Source organism: Cydia splendana, chromosome 27, assembly GCF_910591565.1.
Source record: "Cydia splendana chromosome 27, ilCydSple1.2, whole genome shotgun sequence".
NCBI classification, from domain to species: Eukaryota; Metazoa; Arthropoda; class Insecta; order Lepidoptera; family Tortricidae; genus Cydia; species Cydia splendana.
Window position 1 is genome coordinate 2,913,288 of NC_085986.1, and position 21,513 is coordinate 2,934,800.

Below are 21,513 nucleotides of genomic sequence, written 5' to 3' on the forward strand. Positions count from 1 at the left end.
CTTCACTTAGGATTTGTTACGGTTACGAAATAATGATGAACTATACTTTACATTTGTCTGGACTGAAGTTTAACAGAAATGTATGTTAGAATAAAGATGTCATCGTTTTCGAAAGTAAACGTCTCTGGCAGGTTGATTCGCTCAAAAGAATGTCTTTGAAGTGTCCCGTTTTATAGAATATTAAGGTCTACTTAGTTTTCTTTACTGCTAGCTTAGTGATGATACTTGGTGATTTAAGTTCCTATAAGTAGGTATAATTGTTAAGGTATAGTTTATTACGAAGCTTTTACCTGACTTTGATAATTTTGATTGAAATATATATTGTTAAATAAAAGAAGCTGATAATCACCATAAAATGACTATGTATTGAGTGTGTAATTTTAAATTAAATTGTATATTTATTTTTCAATAAAATAACGTAAAACATTTAATCCTTAAATTATACATAAGAATAAAAAACCCTAAAAATAATTCAAATAAAACTTAACCTACACTAAGCTTAAAATAACCCACCCTGCATCGTACCTGGCTCAAAGGTCTCCATAATGCCTGCAGCATTCCCTCGCTGAACTGCTATAGAGACCTGTTGAACTAAGTACGACCCAGAGCGAGGATCACCACCTCTCTCCCGCAAACGCCGGCCTATTTCCCCAAAAAGTCGGCGAGCTTCCACTCCCCACGGCCCCGCTGTCTCTAGTGCTACCGGCACAAAATCGTAAGCAGATGCCAGTGCGGAGTATTTAATGTGCTTTTGCTTGGCAGCAGTCTCCGCCGCCGAACCAGCACAACGCATGGTCTGCCCCAAATGGGATGCAGCGAACGTGCTCACGCAAGTTGCGTCCCACAAGAGGCAGCGTCCTCTCCGCCACGGAACCAACGTAAGGCCGTCCGGCCTCTTCCCATCCGTGCGACTGAGACCCGGCGGCTCCAACACACAGGGAATGTTTTCCGAAACCATGGTCTCCGCACAATCTCATTTATAGAGTGGTGTTTCGGAAAACGGCCAGCGCATCGTCGGCAACTCAGGCCATGATGCCCGTTCTACGCCACCCATGCTCCACACTCCACAGCGAAAGCGGTGAGGCTCACACACTTTTGCCCCCATCTGAGTGCCACAGCTATTCTCAGCGAGTCATTGTCTAGCATGGTACCCAGTTGAGGTGAGGGCAATGCATGGAGCCACACCCCTGATTCTGGCTTCGCTATGGCCTTGAGATGCGCCAGATCTGCTCCCGAGGCACCAGATACCAATGAGCTGTATACGTGTTTGCTCCACACGTCGTCCCATTCCCGCTGGCAGGGTTGTGAGGCCGCAAATCGCCCGGGACTGTGACCGACCATCTTGCCAGCGCTTCAGCAACGAATGGGACCGGGGAAATGCCACCATTCAAAGAAAAAATGCGAGTGACAAGACCCTCAGCTCCAAACGAAGACGCAAGAAACGCCACTAGTCCCACATCCTCCACGCGACGAATCCCCAAACCACCGTACCGAACAGGGAGTGCCGCCTGAACCCACTGTGCTTGACTGAGCTCCACGTTCAGAACTAGCTCCATTTCAAGGTCAACTTCAGCTGTCCATCTAACTCCCTCGCGTCGTCGACAAAAAGCCACGACGGCGACGTCCGTAAAATATAAGTCATCCGCGGAGTGGCAAAACAATTTCGCAACAATGTTAAAGCGTCATCGGACGACAGATACCCCAAGTGCGGGGTGCACTGCTTCAAGAGCCTCTTTTTTAGTCTGCAGAGCCGCACTGACCCCATCAGGAAATATTGGCGCCCCCAGCAAAGAAAGAGAAGCTTTATTGACCTTCTTAATACCTGGTAGCAACTCTTCCAGAGATCTTGACGAGGCATCCGGTACGAGACCACAAGCGTAGAGCTCACACTTTGTTGGGTTTACATCCAACCCAATCCTCAAAGCTGGTATAAGCTTCTTTAGGTCCTCGATTACCGCTTCAGGCGATCCACCAATGGTACCATCGTCGAGGTACCACACATTAAGAGGCGAGTTTAATGCGACAATGGCCTTTTGTATCGCCAAGCAATAAATCAAAGGACCCAAAGGATCGCCCTGTTGAGCCCCAACTTGCGACAAGATTAAGCTGTCCTTGAGATACAAGTTGCTAGCAATTGTATATTACATATGTGATAAATAAATCAAATCATATCGATCATATGATGACCCTTATGCGTGTCACCAGCATCATACGAGAAATCATAAAATACGCAATTATAATCGTGATATGAACCTGCTATTTTCTTGACTTTAGTTCATTGATTAAATTGACAATCAAGAGAGTATTGATGTAAAACAAAATGCGTTCTACAAAAAAGCTGTGCGATAAAATATCAAATAATAACCTGAGATCCAGAAACTAGATCTTGTTTAAATTCACGATAAATCGTTATCACAGCTAACACCGCAATAACAAAAATGATGCTAATTTGTTTAACAGCATAAGGATCTTTAAATTATACCTCTGACACTATCTACTGTATCTACTCACTACGCAACATGGAATAAGACACGATAGGTATCAAAATTTCCCACGCCGATTATACGCCGGTCAAATTCATCGGCGGCGGCGGCGTGGAAAAATCGTCGGCGGCGGCGGCGCGGCGGCGCGGCGCACATGTCTAGTAGAGATGCGCATAATCGTTCACTGAGTTGAAAAGAGTGATTCATATCTTTCGCTCGCGGTGATATATATCACTCATTTAGCTCATTTAGCTCATTTCGCTCAGTAGATCTGTAGATTAAATAGTGAGTAGAGAGAGATGTCAATCAATCAGATTGATTGAATTGTTTGGTTTGATTTGTATTACCTACGCACTTGATCGTTAAAAAATATGCATTATTAGTGTTATATAAGCTATACTATACATACATTTACTACAATATACATATTAAGCAGATTTTCCTTCATACTTGGACAGGCTTAGGACTGTCAATCTAGATTTTTTAGGTTAATAATAAAACGACGGAAAAGCAAAGTTTCTCCTAAACGTACCTCATATTAAACATAAACCCCTCTAATCTAGATTGGCAATTATGATGAAAATCTGATACTATATAGTGTACATTTCATAAAAATATTAGACTATCATTACATTAATTACACTACCTAAGCCCGTCAATTAAATCTTAAACTAAAATTGGTCAACAAACGACAGCCGTAGTCTGCTCTCTCGACATCCAACAGTACTCTGTACATAAAAGTGCGTAAATGGGATGGTTATATAATACGCACAGCCATAAGTGCGACGAAGAAAGCAAATCACACGGTACGGATCCCGCCATGTTTTCCCGGCACCCTCCGAATTCATCCGAAACGCTCCGAAACAGTCACTCCGCATCGTCTCACTCGTTTGGCTGGGCCCGCTCATTCGATCATGAGTGGGAAAGAGCGAGCAAGTAACACCGATATAAAAGAGTTACTGAGCGAAATGAGCTAGTCAAATCTGTACTGAGTTGAAGAGTGAGCTAGTTCAATCAAAAGATACAGTTCATTTGAATCACTCGCTCGCGAACGACACATGTCTAATACCTAGGTAACTTGAAGGTTTATTATCAAATATCACGGATACACAAATGATCTGATTCAAGTATAAGTTAGCAAATAAAGCAAGAACCGCCTGAACGGTAACTTCTGAAACTTGTATTGATAACTCTGTAGGGTTGACACCAGGGAGCGGAACCGGTTTTTTGCAAAAACTTCGAAATAACCAAAAAAAAACGCAAAAAAAACACGCAAATAAAAAAAAAAATATAACTAACTATAACTAACTATGTAAAAATACGCAAGTAAGTATAACGGGTTAGCATTAATTGACTAGCACGTTATCTTTTCGCGGACTAGCAAAGTAATATTTTGGTTCTAATGAATTATTCTACAATCGAAATGTAGGAATCAGTTGTGTATTTAGGTAACCGCTTCTTATTATTAGATTGCCCAATTAGAAATGAAATAATTAACAAAGAACGAAAATAATACCGTTTTCGTTTCCGTACAAAAAATACCGGTATCCGATCCCTGGTTGACACTAGTGTAGTAGTATAGAATGGTATACCCCTTTCTTCAGTGATGAGAATATATTATTTTTCGTTCTATATTGTTTTTGTATAATATATAGTACAATTTACTTAAATATAGTACGATATTATATTATAGTACAGGTGGCAATCTGTAGATGTGTAAAAGAAATTTTAAGACTATCCTTTTTAACAGCCTCCTAGCCAAGATGCACATATGAAATAAACCGTCAGTCAATCATTTTAAATCAAGTGATTTTTAATTAGTCCTATACAGAGATTTGTCCTCGATGTTTCTTGGGCCTTTTCTAAAATAAATATCGAAAACCTGATTCTCACAGATCCTGGTGTTTTTGGGTTCTTTCAACTCAGGATCACTAGCATATTCAATTCTGATGATAAAATAAAATGTCCCAAAAATTCGTATGAAAAGTGTACGTTCCACTACGTCACGCACATACAAGTGAATTTATTTTCATACTAAAACGTGACGTAATGGAATGGACAGTTTGGAGCATCTTTTTTTAATGGTGGGATGGAGAATGCTATTGATTCTGAGTAGAATAGGCCCAAGAACGTCCAGATTTGAAAGAATCAGGTTTTCAATATTTTTTTTAGAAAACGCCCGTCTTATTCAAGCCCCTAGCAACCCTGACACTGTTCATCTCTCAGCCCTGCTAACTCCGAGCCGGTTTGATCCAGTTAAAATCGTACACTAAGAGCTAGCCCCGGAAAACGGTAAGCGATTTCAAGAGCAACGAAACCTGGCGGCCTAGCCAAGGCACAGAATAAATAATAATACAGAAGACTCACTCTCTAACAAAACGCGTCTGCTACGACCAGGACAGATATGGCCGCTAGGTGGCGACAGCGCCACGCGCGGCTTATGGCTAACCACCAAAATGGGTGTGGAACGGATGTACCTTTAGCTACCTGTAGCAAAGCGACGAAATCGCGGAGTGAGCCTCGCCTGGCTAAGGTGACAATCGCTTGCACTTCGCCATCGAATCGCTTACAATGACAAAGTTTGGCAATATCATCATTAATGTCAATTTTTTATGAAAATATGACGTTTATAATGACACTCTCTCTCTTCTCACTTTGTTCTGTTTAAGTCGATGCAAAGTTAGCTTAGACGGACTAGTACTAGGGCCACGGGGAGTTTAAATCATCAAATAGCCTACCGTTTGTATTTATTTGAATCTTCTATTAAGAATGTCGAAAAACCTATAAAAACTAAAAAATCCGCGTTTTCCCGGAGATAAGCCCTAGATAGATTTTTCGCCCCCGAAAAGCCCCGTATTGCAAATTTCATCCAAATCATTGGGTGCATTACATTTGTTATAATTACTTTTCATATATTATAGTTTGCTATATTGTTATTTTGAATAACGTTATAAATGGCATACTACCGTAATACCTACTGAACGGTATATATAATGTTATTATTGGTAAAATGGTCATAAGGTATATTTACGTTTAGTCTAATATACATTGCCATAATTATTACATACTCTAAAGCATATTATTTGTTATAACAAGTGACATCACATAATTATTTGTGTGGCATAATAGTTGCATGACATAAATGAGTTAGGTTAGGTTGGAACTGCGACTCCGCACAAACGAATAACTACCTAACAAAAGGAGGGTTAGGTTAGGTTAGAACTTTGACCCTCCATAGAATAAAATACTCTAGCAAAAAAGGGGTTTAGGTTAGGTTAGAACTGCGGCTCCCGCAGAACGAAAACTGTGAAAAAATTGGTTGGTTAGGTTAGAACTGCGACCTCCCTAGAATAAAATAGCTAGCAAAAACAGTAGGCCTGCGTACTAGTTATAAAAAGTGTGTAAAACTTTACGTTATCCGTAAATGAAATATTACAAAAAATGTTATACAATATATGTATTTATACTTGATAAAATTGTATGAAGTATTACGTTATACAAAAATATAATATAGAGTCTGGCTACTGAAATATTACCCAAAGTTTTGGCGGGAAATTAAAAAAATCTTGGGCTGGTCACACTGTGTGTAGTAGGAATTATAGTTTTGATACTAGAAAATATTTTTTATTTTCTGTGCACACGTAAGGTACCTAAGGAAATAAGTTAAATATACGTTGACTACACTCAAAGTCAGCTCACATTAATTTCTACCACTATGTAAAGTATAGTCAACGACAAACACATATGATTACGTTCCAATGTTTTGTTTTTATTGATATTTTCTAGAACTTCTAGTTTATCCGTTTCTTTTACACACTTGTCCTGTTTATGAGATTCAGGTATTAGTAATTCACATACTTAATCAAAGTTATAGGGAAATGTTAGAAGTTTAGAACTAGTACTTAAAGTATCAAAATATTAATAGAGCACCAACCTACGAAATTGTTTCCGACTTGTAAACATTGCAGTTTTTCGTTATAAAACGCTTCACGTCGACTTTGCACATTGTCGTAATTATTTACGAGCTTAAATAATAGGTTGCGGACGTCACTCGGTATAGTCATTATTAACATTATTTAAGTATTATTAAAAATAAACGCCTTATAAACCGCGAACAATTTGAATGAATGACATAAATTGACAACAGACTTTTAACTTTTTTTAAAAGCATAGACAATTGGTGATGCAACAAGGAAATATCTGTCAACAAAATTTGGCTAGCCAGACTCTAACAAATGTCATTATAAAACATGTCTATATACTATTTGAAAATTATATTACATTAGGCATTATATCAATGACAGTTTAGATGAAATCACAATATAATAAAGGAAACGTATAATAAAAATTACATTATAACATACAATAATATATCAAATGGCGTTATAACAAATGTATGATAGTTTTTTTATAATTATATTAAGCATTACACACCCCAAATCATTAGAGCCGTTTCCGAGATCCCCGAAATATATATATGAATAAATAAATTATACAAGATTGCTCGTTTTAAGGTATAAAATTACGATAGCATCACTGTATAACGTTAATAAGTACTAGTTAGTACGGACTAGTTTAAGCTAAGTCTACCATCCAAATACTTTACTCACCTATACGGTTACCATCAGTTTGTCACTGACATAAACGCCGTCGAGAACGTAATTTACTTTCTATACATCTCGCTCGCACTCGCATATTGGTGCAAACGGGATGTATAGAAAGTAAATTACGTTCTCGACGGCGTTTATGTCAGTGACAAACTGATGGTAACCGTACTAGCCACGGCCCCTATAGTTTCGTTTATCTGAAAACCGTTAGCAATTTTCCGACGCTAGCTCTCTGAACCGGTAGCGACCAATTAAACTGCTGCTAACTTTCCTCCGGTCCCTGTCAGGTACCTTTTGTGACGTTCTCGAAGAAAATGTTACCTGGAAGTTAAGTGTAATTAAAAAGTAATCTTTGAAGCGAGGCTAATTGTTGTCTGTTTCGGGGTTTCAATTAATATTGGTGAAAAGCTTGATTTAACTGTAGTTTAGTTTAAAATATTGGCGACCTGTAGAATACAACTGAAAAAAAAGCTTGAAATATTGTTGTCATTCTGTCGACTTTTGTGTAGTTAAAAGTTTGATTGACCGAGCGAAGGCGACGGTCTCCGTTTCTTGGGCAAAAATCCTTTCATATGTCCGGATGGTCTCGTGTACAGGTTGTATTTTTTAATCGATTCACGTGAAATTTGACGTAAAACCTACTCAATGTTTGATAATTATATGAATTTATTGTTGATTCAGGTTTTGTAATTTTTAAAACGTCGGAGCCATAGGGGATTGCCAGTTGCGAGGTCTACAGCTCACAGAGCCCCTAATATATGACATTACGTAACTATTTACTAGTCATTAGGATCGATGAAAAAACTTGATACTATTAGAGGAGTTAAAATCATCAAAAACCTACTGTTTGATTTAATTAAATTTTTGTAAATGATAAAGAGCCGACCAGCTTAGCCCTGCAGGACCGAGTAAAATGGCGTGCTCTTGTGTTGGAGCCCAAGACTCATTTTGGGTCAAAAGTGCGAAACTAGTAAGTGCCGTAAAATGGGGTGAGTAGGGTTCGCGGGGAGAGTTGGGTTATGAATGGGGAGATAAGGGATGAAGGGGGGGGGGGTGAGATGGGATTTTAAGGCTACATAATTATGTATTCCAATTTAAAATGGAGCTATAGTAATACTCATAAAAAAAATCGATCCAACAATCTTCCAAAATCACCTTTGTATGAAATCCCATCTCACCCCAACTACGAGGGACTACGGGGTGAGGAGGGATTTTGTATTTATCGTTAAAGTTATGAAATGGAACTACCTAAAATCATAAAAAAACTAAAATACAAACGGCCGGAACATTTATTAATAAAGTTAAGTTTGCGTAAAATGTAAAAATAAAATGTTATCGAGGTTTGAATGTCATTTTTGTCCCTACGGGGTGAGTAGGGACAAAACTGATTTTACGGTATAGTAAGTATGTAACAATAACTGTATTGTATTTCCAAAGAATCCCAGGCGGTTTCATCTTAACCTCCGATTTAATCGTATCTACTACTTAAACTTGATAAGTTATTAACTTATTCATTAAGGACATAAGGACGTTTGTTAATCGTGAAACCGTATCGAACACTATACCGGGTGTGGCCTGTAACACGAGCAAATAATTAAAACATAGATTGTACTCCTCAAACGGTGACTTTTGTTCAACAACTTTTAAAAATTATGACGTATTTAGAGTCCCTATTTTTCATATAAAATAAATATTATCTTCAATGGACGCCATCGCCACGCCATATCATTGTGGTTGACGTTGCTTGTCACGCTTTAAACATAACAAAATTCGCAAATACATTGCGTCTTAGAATAAACTTTAAAGTGTATTAAAAATCAAACCACAAGTTATTGTTAAAAGTTGCCGAACAAATGTTGGTCAGTATGAGGAGTACAGCCTACAGTTTATTTTTTTGCTCGTATTATAGGCCACAGGCGGTATAGCAATGTTAGTTTAAATGGTACACCACTCGTTTTAAATTTGGGAATTTTCATATTATTTCTACTCAGAATCACGAACTCTTTTGTACCTGACAGGAGAAAAAAGTGAGGTTTTTCCCCATTCCGTTACCATCTTTCACAGACTTTGTATGACTTTTTAGTTTTTTGGAAGCCTAAGAGTTAAATATAGTGGAACTGTACTTATATATAATTAAAACACTTGCTTGCAATAGTACATTTCAATGCAAGTGTGAAAAGTATGTTATTATTTACGAGTCCCGAGATGTATTTTATGAGCCGTAGCCGAATAAAAGACACGGGACAAGTAAATAATAACACTTCCACACGTACATTGAACGACGTTTTTTAATACATTTGCGAAAAAATCACAGCAAAACAAATATTGGAAACATGAGTATTACACGTACATTTACGAATTTTCCCTTGAACTTGAATGATATTGCAGTAGCGTGCACAGAGATTTGGGACTGGGTAGGCAAAATTATATCAGAAAACCGGGCAAGTGCGAGTCGGACTCGCGCACGAAGGATTCCGTACCATAATGCAAAAAAAGGCAAAAAAAAAACGGTCACCCATCCAAGTACTGACCCCGCCCTACGTTGCTTAACTTCGGTCAAAAATCACGTTTGTTGTATGGGAGCCCCACTTAAATCTTTATTAAATTTTATTCTGTTTTTAGTGTTTGTTGTTATAGCGGCAACAGAAATACATCTGTGAAAATTTCAACTGTCTAGCTATCACGGTTCGTGAGATACAGCCTGATGACAGACGGACGGACGGAAGGACAGCAGAGTCTTAGTAATAGAGTCCCATTTTACCCTTTGGGTACGGAACCTTAAAAAATGAGAGCTACTAACTCACCAAAAAAATTGCGTGATGGTTTTCATTTTGTTGTCAAGTCTTTTCAATTACTTCTTTTTTTGGCTAAACGAAAGCTTCGAAAACGCATCATTTTTAATAGTTTGCACACACACACACCCACACCCACACCCACAACTTTCACAGATAAAATTATCCATTTTTTCACTAATCGCACTTTATAATTTCCGGCAACTGTTAACTGTTATCTCATAAACTCACCAAAACAAACAAACAATGGCGACCGAATAAAAAATGTAAATAAACTTAACCAAATACTGTAAACGAATAAAAAAATAGTCTCGTTTTTGCACTAAATTACCATAGCAAATGCTACTTTTTAAAATAGTCACGTAAACATCGGAACTATTCGGAAACTTTCGGGCGTCATTCGTTTATGTTTGGTACGAAAGACACTGCCTATTGCGTCTAAATGTGTGCGTTACTTGTATAATTGTGTGCTCGTACTTATAGGAAGGTCCACTACACTGTAACCGCGTAACGACGACTCACGGGGAGGCACACATAGAAAGATTTAGACGGAAATGTTTTCTGTCTTTGCCGTGCAAGGCACGTAGCGGCGCTAGTGCCGCGTGGTGTAAACTTCGTCGCGTAGAATTATTATAGATGATGACTTGATGACAAAGCTTAACCGGTAGATGGAGCGCTTATTAATTTTTAGAATGTTTTAAGTTATATCGATTACTGATAGTACGATCAGGTATAAATTAAATTAAGTAGTTTAAGAGGATAGACATCGGAATTATAGTAGGGTAGGCAGTGCCTTTTTGCCTTTATGAAGTGCACGCCACTGTGATATTGTATATTATATATTATTCATCACTATAAACTACGTTCGGCGTTGATTGCCTCAATTAATCACATTAACTCATTTAATACAAAAACACTTTTACACTTACAATTTAAGACAATTATTTTGATACAACTAAATTTCAAGTGAAAATGGCAGGCGCCGGTTTTACTTTTTAATTTTTTCTGTTAACGACAGCCAACGTGGCAATGATAGTTCCATTCAACCATATAATAAAGAAGTTTTTTTGTAAAATATCGTATTTTATAACGTTTTATTTATATAATAACAAATAAATATTTACTTTATATCGTGTAACAATACTTTTACGTACGTAATAAATGTCCAATGTCAAAATAAAAATATATTAAGTTTTTGAACATCCAAACTCTTTGGTGTGGACGTATCAAATACGGTCAGCATTAAATTTAAAAAAGCTGTAAAAGTAAAAAGCACTAGTTCGCGAAAAACAACTTTGCGAACGCTAAACAGCTACGTAAAGTAGCACTTTTTGAGCAGTTGCTTTTTAAAAATTAATTTCCAGTACATATCGTGCTACTTTACCGCCATAGGGCGGGATTAAGAGCAATACGTGCCTATGTCAAAAATTTATAGGGCCATATGTACTGTAAAACGTTGTAAAATACACGATTTAAAACACTCCCTTCGGCCGTGTTTCAATTTATCGCCACTCGTTGTGAATTTCCTACTTTTCGCACTTGTATCGTAATGTTCTATTGCGTACATACAATTCTCGCTCGCTACGGTGTAACAGAAGCCCCTAAGTCCTCAAACGTTTAATATTAAATAACATACCCGAGTATGGTTGATCAAAAATTCCCTTAGACCCGTCAAGGCTTTATAGAGGATTTCATTATTTGCGAGAATAGTGGGATTACAACATTCTAATTTTGGTTGAAATATACAGGGTGGAAAATGAATTGGGAAATATTTAGTATTTTTTTTATTGTTATCAAAATCAAGCTAGTTTTAAACATTATGTTATTTATTATAAAATATTGTTGTATTAAATTTAAATCAAGATTCATTGTAGTGAATACGACGTCTTATAATCAAGTTATGGCTTATATTTTTTTCTAACAAATGCTGTGTAACATTTACACATTACAGTAAAATGAATTAAAAAAATACAACAGATATTTCCATTATTCCATTATACAAAACTAAAATTAAAAAACACAAATTCACTGACTTAATAAGGTGTATATTTATTTATTTAAATAACACAAAAGAAAAATTGTACAACGCGAGGCATATCGGTTCATCAAAAATTCCCTTAGGTACCATACAGAATACGAGTAAGTAAAGGTAGGAAAGCGAGAATAGTGGTATTAGGTAGATAAATTAAGGTGTTTTGTAGAATGATTTTCATGAAAGATTCAGGGTGTGTTTGTAATATGGGCGGATATAGTATTCATTCTAAAGTAGGAAAAAAGCTATCTCTTGTGTTAAGATATAATTCTAAATCATTATTAATTTCCGTGAAATTCACATCGCACGAACTCTCACTAGGGCACAATTCCGCGTCGTGACGACAATCGACAACACACATCCGCAATTTTATTTTACAAGTCGCGATTTTGCCTCGCTTGTTGTCGTATTAAAAACTTCCAAATCAAAATGTCTAAAGCTATCCAAAATATTTCTAGAGCCATCACAAATTCGGCTATATATTCCAATGTCATTATAACAAGTCGAATTCACCCATAATCAGTCAAACACATTCAAACAGCCGTCGGCCATCTTGAATTTTTCCATTGTTTTTCTCGTCTGTTGACACGTGCCTAATGAAAAGCTAACTCTGAAGGCGCTAGAAATTATAATTAGCTGACAAATATTTGCCGACCCCTTGGGGGTTGTTTTTTTCCAATTTCAATTTGCTATCGACGTCAGGGTGGTTTTTTAAGCCGATCCGGTTCGAAGGACCAGTTCGTTTTTTACTTTAAAATATGACGACTAATTTGGATCGCGTTTTGTAATAAGCTAAACAAGCTGTGCTGTATTTGTTGTTATAGCGGCAACAGAAATACATCATCTGTGAAAAATTCAACTGCCTAGCTATCACGGTTCATGAGATACAGCCTGGTGACAGACAGACAGACGGACAACAGAGTCTTAATAATAGGGTCCCGTTTTTACCCTTTGGGTACGGAACCCTAAAAATCATATAAGACTTCTTGCTAAAGGCAATATTGTTGACATTGCTTGAGTGTTTTACTAAGAAATGAGATGAGTGAAGCCGCAATTAGGTAACATCATTAATGGGTGTCACTTAGGATAATTGACCTTGAGACTCCACTTTCATTGATACTGTGTACTTTGTTATATAGGTATAGGTTGGCAAAAAAAATTTGGCTGTTTCATACATTTTGGCTGGTCCATTTTCTATGGGAGGCTAAATTTTTTTTTCTCGAGGTTGGTCCCATAGTAAAAGTTGCTCAGTATAATCCCAAAAACTCCCTGGCAACGGGATTGCAGTTATTTTTTAGCCACCGTGTTCTAGCAATCTTTATGAGTTACTGGAACCATTTATGTAGGTCTACAACTTATCACTGGCGGTTAATAATTAAGAGAGGCGGCCAAAAAATACGTTGTCAAATATTTTACATGCGACATTTTTTTAATAGCCTATATTGTGTCCCACTGCTGGGCAAAGGCCTCCCCTGTCTTCCGCCACTCGACACGGCTTTGTGCATGCTCCCGCCAGTCGCCACAAAGTGAGTTTAGGTCGTTTCGCCATCTCGTTGATTGACAATTTTAACAAACCTTTGCATTTTGCATTTGTGTATCAAACCTAAAGAAGATTTTTTTGAAGATAACACGTTTTAGATTCGTTATAGTTTTTCTTTTATAGTAATAGCTATGTTAAATAGTAAGAAAAAAAATTCTATAGCTTTTTGTCAACGTATTCTTGTGCCAGCCTGTATTATAGCAGAATTGACAATTACAATCTCATTTTATGTAAGTATGTGAGCGTTTCTTTTATTTTTTGGCATTTTTATATATTGTGGCCTTTTTTGCCACTTTTGTGTTATGTCTAGTCAGGATCGCGAGCCCTTTTCATCCTTATAGGAAAGTGTCCTAAAATATCCATACATTTTTCAAACTTTCCTTTTTGTTACCGCCATACAAAGTATTTGGCGAAATGGTAACACAATTCTTTTATCCCATTAGGATCGAAAGAGCTCGTGATTCTGAGTAGAAATAACACAAAAGTGGCAAAAAAGGTCTTAATATATAAAAATGGCAAAAAAATAAAAGAAACGCTCATGTAGACCGATAGGTGAATAGCTGAATGCTACACATAGAAAAATGTATATTTCCATAATTTACATATTTAATACATACAAGTAGGTACAAATTAAGCGCTGGTGGCCTAGCGGTAGGAGCGTGCGACTTGCATTCCGGAGGTCGCGGGTTCAAACCCCGGCTCGTACCAATGAGTTTTTCGGAACTTTATGCTGTATGAAATATTATTTGATATTTACCAGTCGCTTTTCGGTGAAGGAAAACATCGTGAGGAAACCGGACTAATCCCAGTAAGGCCTAGTTTACCCTCTGGGTTGGAAGGTCAGATGGCAGTCGCTTTCGTAAAAACTGGTGCCTACGCCAATTCTTGGGATTAGTTGCCAAGCGGACCCCAGGCTCCCATGAGCCGTGGCAACATGCCGGGACAACGCGAGGAAGATGGAAGTAGGTACAAATTACCTCGAACACGAGTTTCAAAACATTATTGAAATTTCTAATTCAAGCCACCATTTGGAATTAACATTTTAAAACAGGAACGAATAATAAGTTATAATAAAAACCTGGATGCTATTGTCGTGACTTAGCGAGAGAGAGCATTTTTAGACAAAAGCAGTATATTAGGTTGACTCACGCTAAACCGGGCCGGGGCCGGGCCGGAGCTTCCAGCGCTTCGTTTTCTATGGAAAGCACCATGTGATAACCGATCAGCCGTCATAGAAAATGACATGTTGGACGCCTCGGCCCGGGCACGGCCCGGTCTTGCGTGAGTCATCCTTAAGTCTTTTTTGTCGACGAATAATCAAATATTTAAAAAAATCGTCTATACTTGTTACAAGAAATGATACTACTTAAGAGTTAGAGATGACTCATTTTTAAACTGCGCACACCTTCAAAGCACTTTTTTTATGTAATTTTATAGACAAACTTTTTAAGAGCCAGCCAGAACAGAAATTACCAGCTTTAGAAATCGCAAAGAGTCGCAAAGTATGTTTTTAGTAGTGTAAGAACAAATAGTGAGGATTTTTTTATTTTGAGCCGCTGTTAGCCGACTTTTACACTACACCAACGGAGCGGCAGCTGACGTCCACGAGGCTTCATTCTCCCCTAACCCCGTTTTTATCGCCAGTTCTAAGAAATATGGGAACGCCAAAAAATGCCCTCTGCGATGGTTGCCATTCGGAATATGAATGAGCTTTATTCGTTCGATAAACACGACTTTTGATTTTTATTTCAAGTTATTCAAGTATACAATCCTAATTTTTTTTAATAATATGTATTTTCTGTGGGTTAACAACGCACCAACGGAGCGGCGGCTGACGGTCACATGTTTCATTCTTATTAGTTGTCACCGGAAGGACCTTGCGTTTCATTGGTCGCCGAAGCCATTCGCTCGGTCCAATGGGAACACCTAAAATGCCCTCCGCGATGGTTGCCATTCGGAATATGAATGAGTTTTATTCGTTGGATCAACTAGATTTTTTCCTAAATCAGGAGTGGAATTCGAATTTTAGAAATCCGTTTCAGGTATAATAACATAGCTAATTTAACTATACCTAAACAACGTTGAAAGTGTTGAAATGTTGTGAAGTACCGTTATGAATTTAGTTTAATACTAACACTGTGAATACTATAAGACAATTTTACACAGATCGACCTAGTCCCACAGTAAGCTCAATAAGGCTTGTGTTGTGGGTACTAGACGACGATATATATAATATACACACATGTATAAATACTTATATACATAGAAAACATCCATAACTCAGGAACACATATTTGTGATAAACACACAAATAAATGCCCTTACCAGGATTCGAACCCGGGACCTCCTGCTTCGTAGGCAGGGTCACTACCGACTAGGCTAGGAGTTTGCAAGTAGAGTGCGGGCCCTAGACGTCAAAATGAGATCAAATTTAACTTACAAATTGATCCTCGAAACGGCCTCCAGAGATGTTTAGGGTAGACATGTGCGCCGCGCCGCCGCGCCGCCGCCGCCGACGATTTTTCCACGCCGCCGCCGCCGATAAATTTGACCGGCGTATAATCGGCGTGGGAAATTTTGATACCTATCGTATCTTATTCCATGTTGCGTAGTGAATAGATAGTATCAGACGTATAATTTAAAGATCCTTATGCTTTTTCGCTTATTATTTGCCGGTGAACCAAATTAGCATCATTTTTGTCGTTGCGGTGTTAGCTGTGATAACGATTTAGTGTTAATTTAAACAAGATCTAGTTTCTGGATCTCAGGTTATTATTTGATATTTTTTCGCACAGCTTTTTTGTAGAACGTAAATGAAATTGTATATTGTGGAATAAATAAATAAATGATATTTATTAATTTATATAGATTTATATTTAGATATTTATTCTCATAATATTAAATTACATTATAAATTATGCTAGACTAATCTACATGAATTTATATTATGATCGTCATTCATATTTACATAATATTATTATAATAATATACAATATTATATATACAGGATTCTCTGCCTCTGGCTTGCCTTAGCCGGCCGGCCAGAGTGGAGTCGTTAGAGCTATAAGCTCCAGGGGTGGAAGTGAAATATGCATAAGACGCGAGTTGGCACAGTGGCTGTTAACAGCCACTGGGTAGAAAGCGGCGCACACCTCTCGACACCCCTGAGCCGCTCACACCGGTGTTGCCCTTGAGCCATCCTAGATGTCGCTTTTTGTGGGGGCCCATCTTGTGAGGGCGAGTCACCGTCTGCCGGAAATAAAATTGCATACCGTTTTATTAGGCAGGCGTCCGGTTTTTTACCCCATAGCTCAGTTCTTAGTCCATCGCTTTCACCCAATAACCTAGTTCATTTTAGATTCCATCAACTCTCAATAGTCCTTACACCCTGGCGGGTGCTGCCTCTGCGTGCGTCCCATGACACGGGCAAGGGCAGCCTCCGCTCGGTGTACCCCTTACATTTCATTAAAGTGTCAAAAGGGCCTCTACGTGTTGGCTTCGGCTCCGCGCACGCCTCCCAAAGGTCCGGAACACCATTGTTCCGTGATGGGAAAGACATACAATATTATTATGTTATAATATACAATTTCATTTAAAATTACACACGATCAATTCTTAGTCATTTTATGGTGAATATCAGCTTCTTGTACTTAACAATATACAATATTTCAATCAAAATTATAAAAATCAGTCTAAAGCTTCGCAATAAGCTATACTTAAACAATTATACCTAGGTACTTATAGGAACTTAAATCACCAACTATCATCACTAAGCTAGCAGTAAAGAAAACAAAGTAGACCTTAGTATTCCATAAAATGGGGCACTTCAAAGACATTCTGATGAGCGAATCTACCCGCCAGAGACGTTTTCTTTCGAAAACTATGACATCTTTAATCTAACATTACATGTATTCTGTTAAACTTCAGTTCAGAAAAATGTAAAGTATGTAGTTCATCATTTTCGTAACAAATCCTAGGTGAGGCGACAGCGGCTGGGAACAGTCAATATACATAGATTTAAGACTTAACTTATAAAGATTTTTTTTGTGTTTTTTTGTATTCCACTTACAATAGTATTTTATGCAACCGTTGTTTAAGAGAGGTCAAAAAAGGCGAGTGGCGTGAGTAACAATTTGAGGCGAAGCCGAAAATTGTTAATAAAGACGCCACGAGTATTTTTTGACTTAGTTAAACAACGTTGCATACAATACTTTTTCTACGACCAAGCACTTACTTTGAAATAAAATTGTAAATTTAACAAATATTTTTAATTCAAGAAGTAGCAAAAATGGAGGGTACGGGCGGGAAAAGAATGAATGAACGAATGAAAGTAAAAAAAAATGTATATGGTTCACTTATTTGTCAGAGATGACATTTAAAATACGGTTGGCTACACTGTATTTCATTCAATATTTTTTAAGTGGTCATTACACGAAGTATCGTAAAATCGCCAAAAAGATACTGCGTGTATGCACAAATTCTTTTTTGGGGAATAGACTAAAGACTTGTCTTGACAACTATAAGGTAGGGTTTTAAAGGTGTGTGCACGACCCTTTAAATGACAAATAAAAGTACGGGAGTAGAAAAAGTAAGTAAAAATACTGCCTAAAATGTAGCGTTTTAAAGTATCCTTTTTATTTTAATATTTAAACATACCGTTGGTAACCGTTAGGTTGGTATTGGTAATAAATGCTTGACAAGTGTTATGATGGGATATAATTTTCGGCAATAATTTAGAAAACACACATAATATGTTTTGGATAGCCTAGTAAATACTCAGAAGGCTTTAATATAGAGTTTCTACAGCCACGTTCTCATGCAGTATCAAAAAATATGCCACGCCGATTTCACGCCGATCACGCCGCCGCCGCCGGTCAAAAAATCATCGGACGCCGCCGCCGATGATTTTGCCATCGGCGCACATCTCTAGTTTAGGGTGAGGATTAATCAATAACCTTCGCTTGATAGAATTATAACGATATGCAAATTACTCGGGGAATTATAATTTTTTGTACGTGACATTTTTCAGTTTGTCACCGCGGTGCATTGAAGAACTTTGGGCGTTTTCTAAAATAAATATCGAAAACCTGATTCTCACAGATCGTGGTGTTTTTGGGTTCTTTCAACTCAGAATCACTAGCATATTTCTGATGATAAAATAACATGTCCCAAACATTTGTATGAAAATTGTACGTTCCACTACGTCACGTACATACAAGTGAAAAAAATGTTCATACTAAAACGTGACGTAATGGAATGGACATTTTGAGACATCTTTTTTTAATGGTGGGATGGAGAATGCTGTCGATTCTGAGTAGAATGAGCCCAAGAACGTCCAGATTTGAAAGAATCAGGTTTAAAATATTTATATTTGAGTGATTTTAGAAAACGCCCATTTATGTTGTTGAAAATATAATGATACGATAATACTTATATTATGATATTGTATTAATGTATCATCAATACAGGGAATATTACGCAAACCTCTGCGTAAGAGGCCCCATTACCACTATCCATCACAATCTGGGGGTCTACCGCGAAACAAGAAAATCGAAATTTCGTTATGCTATCCCTTTCTAATATGGCACTATCCCTATCGGCTATTTAGGGTTGTCAAAATTCAAGGAATTATCTTATCTGTGGTCGTGCACGCAAAAGGACGTCATGTGGTGCCAGCCCTAATAATTGCTCGGAGCAATGCTGAGCCGAACGGAGCCGAGTTTGCCCGAAGTAAGGAGTGTTTCCCCACTGGCGGAGTTTCACGTCTATATGACTTGTGTCACTTGTGTGGCTCTAAGCCAGGGGTCTCCAACTTTTTTACCTGAGGGCCATATTGCGCCTCAGAAACTTTCGCGCGGACCACCGTCGGCGCCGGGGGTGTATCTGGTTGCTGCTGTTAGGGCTCGCGAGCCGGACGCTTTGGGTGTCGGCGGGCCGGATTGGAACGCGTCGCGGGCCAGGGTTTGGAGAGCCCTGCTCTAAGCTATAACCGCGAATACAAGTTTCCATTTTCCCATTTCCAATTTTCTTACAACAAAATATTTTATTCATCGCCCACCTGACCAACACGGTTTGGCTTTTAGCTTCTGAGTCGGTATTTCTCGGTTTGTAGGGTTCCGTACCCAAAGGGTAAAAACGGGACCCTATTACTAAGACTCCGCTGTCCGTCCGTCCGTCCGTCCGTCTGTCACCAGGCTGTATCTCATGAACCGTGATAGCTAGGCAGTTGAAATTTTCACAGATGATGTATTTCTGTCTAAAAGTACGGAACCCTCGGTGGGCGAGTCCGACTCGCACTTGTCCGGTTTTTTCCTCATGCCGCTCCGTCGATGACTATACAGTGTGGCCAAACAATAAGTGCATTCCCGTTGCCAGCGAGGTTTTGGGATTATACTGAGCAAATTTTACTATGGCAAACCCAAAATCGCGAAAAAAATTTGGCTGTTTCATACAGGCTAGTCCAATTTCTATGGGAGGGTAAATTATTTTTTCGCGATTTCGGTGTTGGTCCAATAGTAAAAGTTGCTCAGTATAATCCCAAAACCTCCCTGGCAACGGGAATGCACTTAATGTTTGACCATCCTGTATTGTATAGGTATAGGTAACAGTTAGACTCCGCAGTATGACAGATTATGAATGTTGAATTAAACTAACAAGAATTTAACTCACACTCGTAAATCTCATAATTCTAAAAGTGAAACGGGACTAGTGGGACTACGCGCACTTAAGGTGACAGTCCATTTCCAACGACAGTAGCACTACAAAGATCGGAACATTTATGGAAAATATACCTTAATGACTTTTTTTTGTGTTGGTATATAAATATCTTTTTTTTTTATAATTTGTTAAGCGACAACCCTGGAAACACCACCAACATCACCAACCTACTAACAACCACCAACAACTAACTTGACAATATTTCACGAAATCGGCACGATAGCGTGATATCAAAGCTATATGACATGTCATATTCCAGCGTTCGTGCATTCGGGCCATAACGCTTTCATATTTCTACCCTAAATCATAGAATGCGGACACCACAAACAAACAGGGAACAGGACAGCCCTGCGTTTCCCAGGACTATGGAATTTAATAGTGGTGGGATAAGTCGATATTCAAACTTATCGATGAAAACTTAGATATTCGATTGACACAAGTATCGATAGATAAAAAATAAATATAATTCAGCCTATATGCGTCCCACTGCTGGGCACAGGCCTCTTCTCATGCGAGAGAGGGCTTGGGTTATATAGTCCCAATGCGGGTTGGGGACTACACATATACCTACTCGGGACTATACTATACATACACATGTATATCCATGTTCGTGCATTCGGGCCAGAACGTTTTCACGTATCTACCCTAAATCGTAGACTATGGACGCCACAAACAGAGGACAGCCTTTCGAATCCCAAGATTATGGAATTAAATAGTGATGGGAGAAGTCGATCGTTCTGAAAGTATCGATAAATGTAATAATCGACAGTTTTGTGTTGTAGGTTTAAGAGTCAACTCCGCCCAAACAAAGTCGCCGCCAAATTGCGACTCCCATATAATGAAAGAAAGAAAAAAGAAAATACATTTATTTAACGCCACAACATATTACATCCGGTTGTCTGTCACCACTCACCAGGCTGTATCTCATGAACCGTGATAGCTAGGTAGTTGAAATTTTCCCATATGATTTATTTCTGTTGCCGCTATAACAACATAGACTAAAAACAGAATAAAATAAATATTTAAGTGGGGCTCCCATACAACAAACATGATTTATTTCCCGTATTTTGCGTAATGGTACGTGTTAGAGTACTTGCTAACTCTAACAGTTACTTGATGAATATCTTGATAGTAATTTGGAACACGAAAGACGATTTCTTGAGATAAACTTGATTTATTATAACTTGATAGGTGTGCACACTTATAGAATAGCGAACGTGAATATGTTTTTAATGAATAGGTACTTATTGACTAATTACGAAACTTTTATATAAAACTAAATGCTGATGGGGCAAATGAACAATATGATGCATGTGCAATTTACTTGTACAGTACGGAACCC

The 21,513-nt window shown here is 38.1% G+C and overlaps 1 protein-coding gene and 1 long non-coding RNA gene across 2 annotated transcripts in view; both read left to right on the forward strand.

The window, feature by feature from the left end:
- LOC134803828 (uncharacterized) overlaps positions 1-14,319 on the forward strand; it is a 34,393-nt gene extending 20,074 nt beyond the window's left edge. Inside the window, exon 2 of the long non-coding RNA XR_010146027.1 lies at positions 14,268-14,319. This is a non-coding gene — a long non-coding RNA (uncharacterized LOC134803828). The remainder of the gene's footprint in view (positions 1-14,267) is intronic.
- The window catches only part of LOC134803809 (uncharacterized), a 351,011-nt gene that overhangs the window by 91,198 nt on the left and 238,300 nt on the right, over positions 1-21,513 (forward strand). The gene's annotated exons all lie outside the window — the stretch shown is intronic.